At 43.9% G+C, this 9,135-nt stretch overlaps 1 long non-coding RNA gene across 1 annotated transcript; it reads left to right on the top strand.

Annotated features, from left to right (window-relative positions):
• The first annotated feature begins 1,714 nt into the window (after nucleotides 1-1,714).
• LOC122463266 lies at nucleotides 1,715-7,565 on the top strand. The gene is made up of 3 exons (XR_006286451.1): nucleotides 1,715-1,943; nucleotides 3,492-3,624; nucleotides 6,806-7,565. It is a non-coding gene; the product is annotated as an uncharacterized LOC122463266 (long non-coding RNA).
• Nucleotides 7,566-9,135: the final 1,570 nt, after the last annotated feature.

The following is a 9,135-nucleotide window of genomic DNA, read 5'->3' as shown; positions in this document are numbered from 1 at the left end:
CTCTCTGGGCTGATGGCCTCTTGTTAACCCACATTCTGCATTTTAATCATTATGTCCTCTAGAGACTACAGCCCTGAAATGCTGGTAAATGTATACAACTGCCCAGGACTAACCACCTTGCCAGCAGCGAATAAGGAACAGATTTAACCATTTTAAAAAAATATAAAAGAGCAATTTCTTCATGCTCTGATATAAGACAAGGCTTCTGTGGTTGATTTTTTGAGCTTTCCTGTTTCTTTTAGGGAATTTAGAAGGGACAGTTAAAAATTAGATGAAAAAGAGGATTCAAGCAACTTAGGGTATAACAGCAGTGACATTCATTTCCATCCCTCTTCCTGGGCAGTCATAAAATTGTGAAAGAGAAAAGGAATCAAATACCCTCTTTGGAGACAGATTCACGCGCGGGCCAGATCCTCGGCTGACATAAATTGTGGTAGTTCCATTGAAGGCAACGTGTTTTCTATAAGATCTTGCACTTCTGAGCACTCTTTTTCTGAGTATCACAATGAGAGCCTTGCATAGCCTTTCAGTTCTGCTCTAAAGAGAGCTGGGTTTACATTCAACTGGTCCTGCAAGAGAAGTGTTCTCCTGGTGGTCAACCATAGCTGTGCATAAGTATGTTGCAGGCAAGGGGACGGGGTGTGTGTGCCTTAGACTGCATCTCATCCTTCGCTGTCCTGGTCCAGCTTCCCTGTGGATCAGGATTTGAATTACACAGGGTGCTGGAATGAGGTGCATCAGCAGAGCTGTATGAAGAGGTCTATAAAGCCATGATTGAGGGATGTTGGCAAAACGGTGGGGAACTGATTCAGCAATGACTTACTTGGATTGCAGCTGGTTCTACCAAAAGCAACCATATCAGAATGACTCTCAACCTTTCCAGATGACTGTACCCCTTGCAGGAGTCTGATTTGTCTTGCATACCCCCAAGTTTCACCTCACTTAAAAACTACTTGCTTACGAAATCCGACATAAAAATACAAAAGTATCTAGTACTGAAAAATTGTTCACTTTCTCATTTTTACCATATAATTATAAAATAAATTGATTGGAATAGAAATGAACTTGCATTTCAGTGTATAGTCTTTAGAGCAGTATAAAGTCATTGTATGACATTTTAGTTTGTACTGATTTCACTAGTGCTTTTTATGTTGCCTGTTGTAAAACTAGGCAAATATCTAGCTGAATTGATGTACCCCCTGGAAGACCTCTGCGTACCCCTAGCCCCAGGTACATGTACCCCGCTTGAGAACTACTGATCTAACCAATTGAATTAAAGCAGAGTCAACAGGAGGAGCACAAAGCTCCTGTTAGGGTGAAAGAAAGAGAGAGAGAGAGCAGACTGGAGACAGAATCTCATAGCTTTGTCTCTGGTTTCCCTAGTCAACTGGGAGAATTCCCACCAAATTCCCATGTACTTAATCAAATAACACATACAGGTCCTGATCGGATCCAAAACCCACCGAAATCAAGGGAAAGATTCCCATTAATTTCAAGGGGCTTTGGATCCGCCTCAAATGGTGTAAAATAGAACTGAATCTAGACCTTTTGGGCTTCATTTTCTGAGGTGGGCTGAGCATTGATTTCACTGAGAATGACAAAGCTGAAAATCGGGCCCTTACAGTGTATAGAATTTGACAAATGTATTGATTTGATTTTGAAGGTTGGTGCCGGTAAAGCTCAGCTTTCTGCTTTTTATTTTTTTTAGGTTTAACCTTAAAAAAAGAGATGGCCCAGTTGAACTTTAACCCCTTCCTCTTCACCGGGTAGAAAATTGCAGAGCCTGCATGTGGTAAAACCCCAACTCTACCCAAAACGCTGATAGGCAATTACGTGGAGGGGAGCATAGAGTCTGAAAATAACCAAGTGCTCCGTGCTTTTGTACCCACACTGCTCTTACCGAGCCTGCCCACGTGACAGTGAGAAACTTTCCCTTCTCTGAGGTGGGTACCTGCATGACAAAGTCAGTTCCTGTTTTTAAACCTTTTCAGATTTCCCCGTTTTTGAGATGGCTTCTAGCAAGAAGACCCAGAGATGCTTTCTAGCTCATGCAGCTTTGTCTCAGCCCGTGATGCTAGGTCTATACTAGAAACATTTGCTAGTACAATGATGTCAGGGGTCTGATTCTTTCTACTGGCAAAAGCCCAAGAGTAGACACTGGTATCCCAGCAGAAAAAGTCCTTTTGCTACTTCAGCTTGTTTTATTGGGGGAACTGATATAAGTTGTACCAGCAAAAGAACTCTCTGCTGGTATGAGCTGTAGCTCCATGAGGGAGATTGTAGATATAGTTATACTGTACTGGCTAATCCTCTCTAGACATCAGACATTGCAGCCACAGGCCCATCTTTTCTGTCTTGTAGAGAGAATATTTGTAACGAATACGTTTGGGGACAATTTTCATTTTTTCGCAATAAATGACAAAAAAAGGTGAAAAGTAAAAAACCTCCAAGAGTTTGGATTTTCAAAACTGACAATCAAAATTGTTTTGGATTTTTGATTTATTCCCCATTTTTCTTTTTTTACCTCTTCCCTCACCTTTTTTTCCCCTTTTCTCATTTATTCCTGAGAGGGGAAGGGAGCTGGAAGGAAAGCGGGGGGCAAAAAACTCATGAAAAACAGGAATCTTTTCCTTTTTTGCATAAAACACTCACCAGCTTGGCCTATTGACTTCTTGCATTTCAGGGCTGAGTTGGAAGGGCTTCAGACACAAAGCTCCCTGCCCCAGAAAGTTTATAATCTAAGTAATGAGATGTATACCGCTGGAAGCCAGGCCTTTGATTCACAAGTAAAACAAAGTCAAGTCAGGCCCCTTCCAACAAAGTATTTAAGTATGCTTAACTTTCCGCGCAAGCACTCCCTTTGAAACTTCCCAGTTATCCCGCATTTCAAAGGCTGTCACCAGCACTGATCAACAAAATTCAAATTTTTTTGATGAAAAACAGGGTCAAATTTTCCCCCCAAAAAAGTTCTTGTTTTTCAACCAGCTCTAGACACTGCTAATAATTCCCAAAGTTATCTATGTTCCATGAAAATCTGGCATCCCCTCACTTTAATTGTTGGCCATTACTTACATCAGAAAGGCAGGATCTTGTAACTAAGGTTCTCAAAGAACTTTTTACATTAAAGGAGAGAAATCTGCAGCACTCTGTTTCCTGCCTGAAGTTTTGTGTTTTTTTTTTTTTAATTTTGGCCCTCATTTTGCCACACCTGGCAGCTTGAGTGGTCTCTACAGGACACCTCATATGCTTATAGTTAAGCCCATGATTAGTTCTTTGCTGTGTTCAGACCTTGAAAAAGATCTGCTCAGGCTTGCATGCTATCTCTTTAAAATATTTGAATGACCAGCGTTAGCCAGGCGCACCTGGGGTAGCTGTCCCTTAGAGCTAATTTCAGGCTGCATATTTGACTGTAATATTCAACATGCATACTGCATTCGTTAGTTACGCTTTTGAAAAAATTGGCCAATCACATTATTCTCTTTTCTCACTAGCTCCTCTGGCTTTGCTCCATGGATATGTGACAACAAGAACCTGACGTTATGGCTGCTCCCAGTTCCTTTCATGTGCTGCATTCTCTCTCCCATCAAATGGCCAAGACAGACTTGGCAGTTGTTCACTTCTGAGGTATGTCAGGGGATGTGGCGAAACAAACAGGAAAGGGATGGCTTGAAGGCTGTTCTCCTCCCCCCCACTCTTTTCATTTTTTTTCTCCTTTAAAGGAGTTTTTCCAGTGTAAAAGGTGCTCTGCGTGGTGATTCACACCTTGGTTGCTGGAACATGCAAATGAGCAAGGAAAGAGACTCCAGGTTTAGGGGCTAAGGCAGAACTCTGGTGATGACAGCATGCTGGAGGTTCGTTAGCACTCCCAACAGGAGAGGAACCGTGTCTTTGCAAAGCCTCCAGCTTAAATTGTTTTAACGGGAGGAAGGTCTTAAACTGCCAAGAAATCCATAGTGCAAGCAAAGCAAGTGTTCTGCACGCTTCCCGTGCACTGCTCTGCCAAATTTCCTGATTCAAGACCTGCAGTATCACTTCTCTTTCAGTTCAGGGCCCTTACATGGTTCTGACTATGCACTCGATTCTGATCTGCAGCTACCCCACTTATATTCCTTGCTTGGGTCACCCTGCACTGTTCTGCCAGTCCCACCTGGCATATTTCCCCCAATGTTCTGTAAACCAATAATTCCCATTCTGCGCGAACCGAGGGCAGACTCTGACCAGGTGGTAAATCTGACTCGCTTAGCCAGGGCATCCTGCAGTTTAGCAAATGCACCCAGTAAAGTGCAAGGGAGCTAAGAAATATTCAGCATAGCCAACCCAAAACATTCAAAAATTATGAGATTGGTTTAAAAGTAATGAGATTTTAAAATAATAACAATTTAAAAAAAAATTGTCTTCTGGTTTCTGAGCTTTTCGGTTTACATTCAAGTCCCTTTTTCAAGATTTTCTCCAAAACCAAGAGGGCTAAAAAGTGGAGATCTGCACATAATCCCAGGACTCTAGGAATTGGGGATTTAAGAAAAAACATTAACTAGCATGCGACTCAATAAAATCACAGGAGTTGACAACACTGCAATATTTACATTAAAAATCCCTCTTCGCACACTCAACTATCAGTGAAAATCTTGGTATTTTTTAAACATTCTACACATGTTTTATGATTAGCATACAAGCAGGGAGAAAGGGTTATTAGCTCACAAACTTATGTATTATAGCATTGTATCATTGGGTTTTTTTAAATGTTCAGGTTTATATTAAAAAGAAAAGGAGTACTAGTGGCCCCTTAGAGACTAACCAATTTATTTGATCATAAACTTTCGTGAGCTACAGCTCACTTCATCCTCACGAAAGCTTATGCTCAAATAAATGTGTTAGTCTCTAAGGTGCCACAAGTCCTCCTTTTCTTTTTGCAAATACAGACTAACACGGCTGCTACTCTGAAACCAGGTTTATATTATAGATAGTTCCCAATAGCACCAGTAGAGGGACCCCTCTATCCTTCTGTTAAACTTCAGCAAGTTAAGTTTTCTCCCTTCAAGTCAGTAAGTGACAGGACATAGCAGCAGTGTGGAGTCTGGGCAATATTAGTAACTCAGAAGACCAGGCTTATTCCTGGAGCAGATGTAAGCCAAGTAAGCAGGACAGAATCCTATGGGGGATGTAGGAAAACTCTGGAAACTAGTGGCAAGAGGGAGGAAGGTTCAATGGTTTGAGTGCTAGCCTGGGGCATGCGACACCATAGTTCAGTTTCTGGCTCTGCTACAGATTTTCTGCATGCCCTTTGGCAAGTCACTTAGTCTCTCTCATCTTTAGTTCCTCATCCATAAAATGGAGATAATAGTACAAGGGGGTTGCAAAGATCACTGCGTTGAGATTGTGAGATGCTGTGGTGATGGGGCTCATATAAATACTATAGATAAAGAGTGCGTGGGTAAATCATTAAACTAGTAGATTTCAAGGCCAGAAGTGAGATTTCCTGCTTGACACAGGCTTGAGATTTTCGCCCAGTTATCCCTGTGTTGAGCCCAATACTGTGTCTGGCTAACGCAGCTTCCAGAAAGGCATCTGGTCTTCATCTGACAACTTCAAAATATGAAGATTCCACCATTTGCCTTGGGAGTTTGTTCCATTGGTTCTCCACCCTGACTGCTAAAAAAGTGTGTCTCATTTCTAATTTGAATTTGTGGGGCTTTAACCTCCGTCATTGGCAAGTCTTACGCCTTTTCCTGCTAAATTAAAGCCCTTTAGTACCTGGTATTTCTCTCCCTGAAGGTACTTACACACTGGAATCAAGTCAACTCTCCATCTTTTTGATAAGCTAAATGTATTGAGCTGAATTCCGTCTCTTATGGAATTCATTTTTTCCCAGCCTTTGAATAATTTGTGTGGCTCTTTTCTGTATCGTCTCCAATTTTTCAGTATCCTTTTTAGTGTGGGGAGGCCGCAACTGGATGCAGTATTCCACTGTTGGTTTCACGGGTGCCAAATTGGTAAGATCCAGAGGCCTTTCTCTTTTATTGTTTTGTTGGTTTTTCTCTTGTATCAGTTTAGCACCCCAGAAATCAACAGACATGAGGACATACAACTTACTCTCCCAGACTGGTCAATGGCCCTTCCAATTTAATATCCTGCTCCTGTTGATAAATACATCTGCTGGAGAGATACCTTAATTGCAGCCAACCCTCTTCTTGTTGGCTGGTCCAGTTAAATTGGATTTCCTAGCTTCTTCTCACCCTGTGAAAAAAAGTAGGGTTGAAATCTTGGCTTCATTGAAGTTAAAGGGATTTTGGCCATTCACGTTAACAGAACCAGGATTTTACCCTAGCTCTCTAATGCAACAGCTCTTTACTAGTGGAGGCCTGGTTTTGAATAAAATTGCTATACACAATTCATCTGCTCCGGTAGCATCGTCTATGTGGGAGAGGCCTAGGATAGGAATAGCATGTGTTGCAGGTCGGAACAGAGGTGCAGTGGAAGAGCTGTGTGAAGCCCAGGATTGGCAGAGCAGATCAGGGATGAGGTGCATTGATAGAGTTGTGGCTGAGGGAACTGGGCTTGTTTAGTCTGCAGAAGAGAAGAGTGAGGGGGGATTTGATAGCAGCCTTCAACTACCTGAAGGGGGCGTTCCAAAGAGGATGGAGCTCGGCTGTTCTCAATGGTGGCAGATGACAGAACAAGGAGCAATGGTCTCAAGTTGCAGTGGGGGAGCTTGGATATTAGGAAACACTACTTCACTAGGAGGGTGGTGAAGCACAGCATTTCTGAGCATCACTTGTGATTTGACACACCCCTTGACTACCTCTAGGAAATGTACTGAGGCTGCTTCTTTGATTGTACACTGTCAGCAATCAGAACACATCTCCACATCCAGCAAGTTTGAACAGATGCTTCTCTCTTGGGTTATCATTAGTCGTCATCGTCATCATCATCATCACAATTTTTACCATGATGGTCACACTTTGTGTTCATTTCTAGCCTAGCGTTACTCTGTGTAACCACACCAGATGTAAGATGTGCAGTTTGCAGGAACTAATTATGCTGCAGCTTATTTCTGATACACACAAAAATATTTCAACACCTCAGCAGTTCTGGTGACCCCAGGTGAGAAGATTTCTGTGAAGTCTGCGTCTGGTGATGTGAATGCAAATGAATAAGAGAGAAGAGCTAGAGAAAGAGATAGGAAAGCTGTTCCCACTGCACCAAAGACTACCTGCCCAATCTGTTTATTTAAGCTAACTATTTTATCTTGGATTCTGTACCACATCCATCCCAATGCTAGGAGCACGTCACAGGTCCCAGCACCGCTCTGAGGAAGGATGGAGAAGATGCCCTCATAATGTGTGTTCTTCTATAGTGCATTTCCAACCACACAGCCCAATGCATTGCTTCAACCATAGGTCAGCCCCACTTCTTGAGCCTGTAGATATGCGGCTATAAGAAGCATGAGCAAGGATGGCTGGGAAGGGTATCGCCCTCGGAGAATTGCGTGGGCTGGGGGAAGACTTCAAAAGGATAATCTGTCCTATGAGTGGGTACACATGGGGATTACATCACCCCCCCGTTCTGCATGAAAAGAAATAGAAGGAACTACATCATCCCTGGAGTTACTGACATGCAGTGGCCAGAGGGCTTCATTTCCAGGAGATGTGGAGCCCTCTGGCCACTGCCTGTCAGGGCAAAACAACATCAAACAGGACAGAGAGGTTGAAACGGAGAGCCAGGCGCGTTAGCAACAGAGCCATGCGCATGGTATAGTGACTGAACCAGCACAATAGACCATGCTCATGGCGCTGCAGTTAAGGTTCCATTAGAAGCCCTGGTTGAGATTTTCAGAGCTGATTAGGGGATTTGGGTGCCCGACACCCATTCATTTTAATAGGAGCTGGGCATTCAAATCCCATAGGCATCTTTTTAAGAACTCAGCTCCTATTGCTTTCTTTGGCTTAGTCTGGGAATTGTTGGCAAAGGAGAAGTCTCTGGGAACGGCAGGTGTTCGAGTGCCTCTGAAAATCAGGCCACGGTGCCTGATGCGAGTCTCCTGCCTTTGAAAATGGTCTGACATGGCTTACTGAAAGGAGACCAGCAGAGCCAGCATTCGAACCCAGGTATTCCTCTCTTCCTTGTTGTTGCTTTATAATTTCTTGATGAAGGAAGGCTAGATTTTATTTTTAAGATCCTTAGCGTGCAATGGCTAATTATGAGGGCCTATTTAACCCCTTGACTGCTGCCAAATGTATCAGCATATTACTCCTGACAGTCCGGCCTAGGTAGTGATGAACACACGGTACTGTCTGACAATGGCACTTTGGGGGTTAAAGGGATTTGAGGGTGCTTGGCAGCACCATGCGGGGTCAGAAGCAGCCTCGCTGGCACGCGGTGACACTGTCAGCTGTCCCAGGCTGGCGTGAGCGAGGCAAGAGGCCAAAGCAGGATGCTGAAATGTGAAATGACATTAGTTCTGAGATCAATCAGAACACTTTGAAAAAAGCCCCATTGATCTCACACCCAGATACCAGCATTAAAAGGTCACTGCTGATTATTGTGGTTTAGGCCCAGAGATACTGCTGTTTTCATTGGTCTTTTCTTGTAAGTGCTCCACTCTCGGAGGGTATCGGTGCACGAGTGCGTCACTTGAAGCAAAATCTGCCACGATGACGAAGAGACTAAATTAGAAGGAAACGAAGTTGACAATAATGGCGTGCAGCAGGGAAATAGTTAATTGCAGGGTCCGATTGCATCTGTTCAGCAACACCTGTGACCTTCTAGCTGCTGCTCTCCATCTCATACCTGTCCCACAGGTATTGTCACTGCCAAGTCTCCCCTCTGCCCTGAAGCACCACCTGAGCAGCCCAACTTCCCCATTTTCCCCTGTGCTCCACTCCCCAGCTCAGCCCTTCCTTTGGGCATTGCAGGAGCTTTCTCCCCTCAATGCCCCCTCCCACACCCACCCAGTCTCTGTTTCCTGGCTCAGACCTAGACTGCAACTCCCACTGCTCTCTCCTCTTCTTCCTCTCCTCTACGCATCCCCTGCTCTGCCTTCCACATCTTTCTCCTCTGGCACCAGCAGCGCTCAGCCACGCTCCACTCTTCAGCCCAGTTCGCCCAGGAGCCGCCTGTTATTCCCGCCCATCTGTG

Source organism: Chelonia mydas, chromosome 18, assembly GCF_015237465.2.
Source record: "Chelonia mydas isolate rCheMyd1 chromosome 18, rCheMyd1.pri.v2, whole genome shotgun sequence".
NCBI lineage: Eukaryota > Metazoa > Chordata > Testudines > Cheloniidae > Chelonia > Chelonia mydas.
Note: the sequence above shows the minus strand (reverse complement) of the source record. Positions and strands in the feature narration are given on the sequence as shown.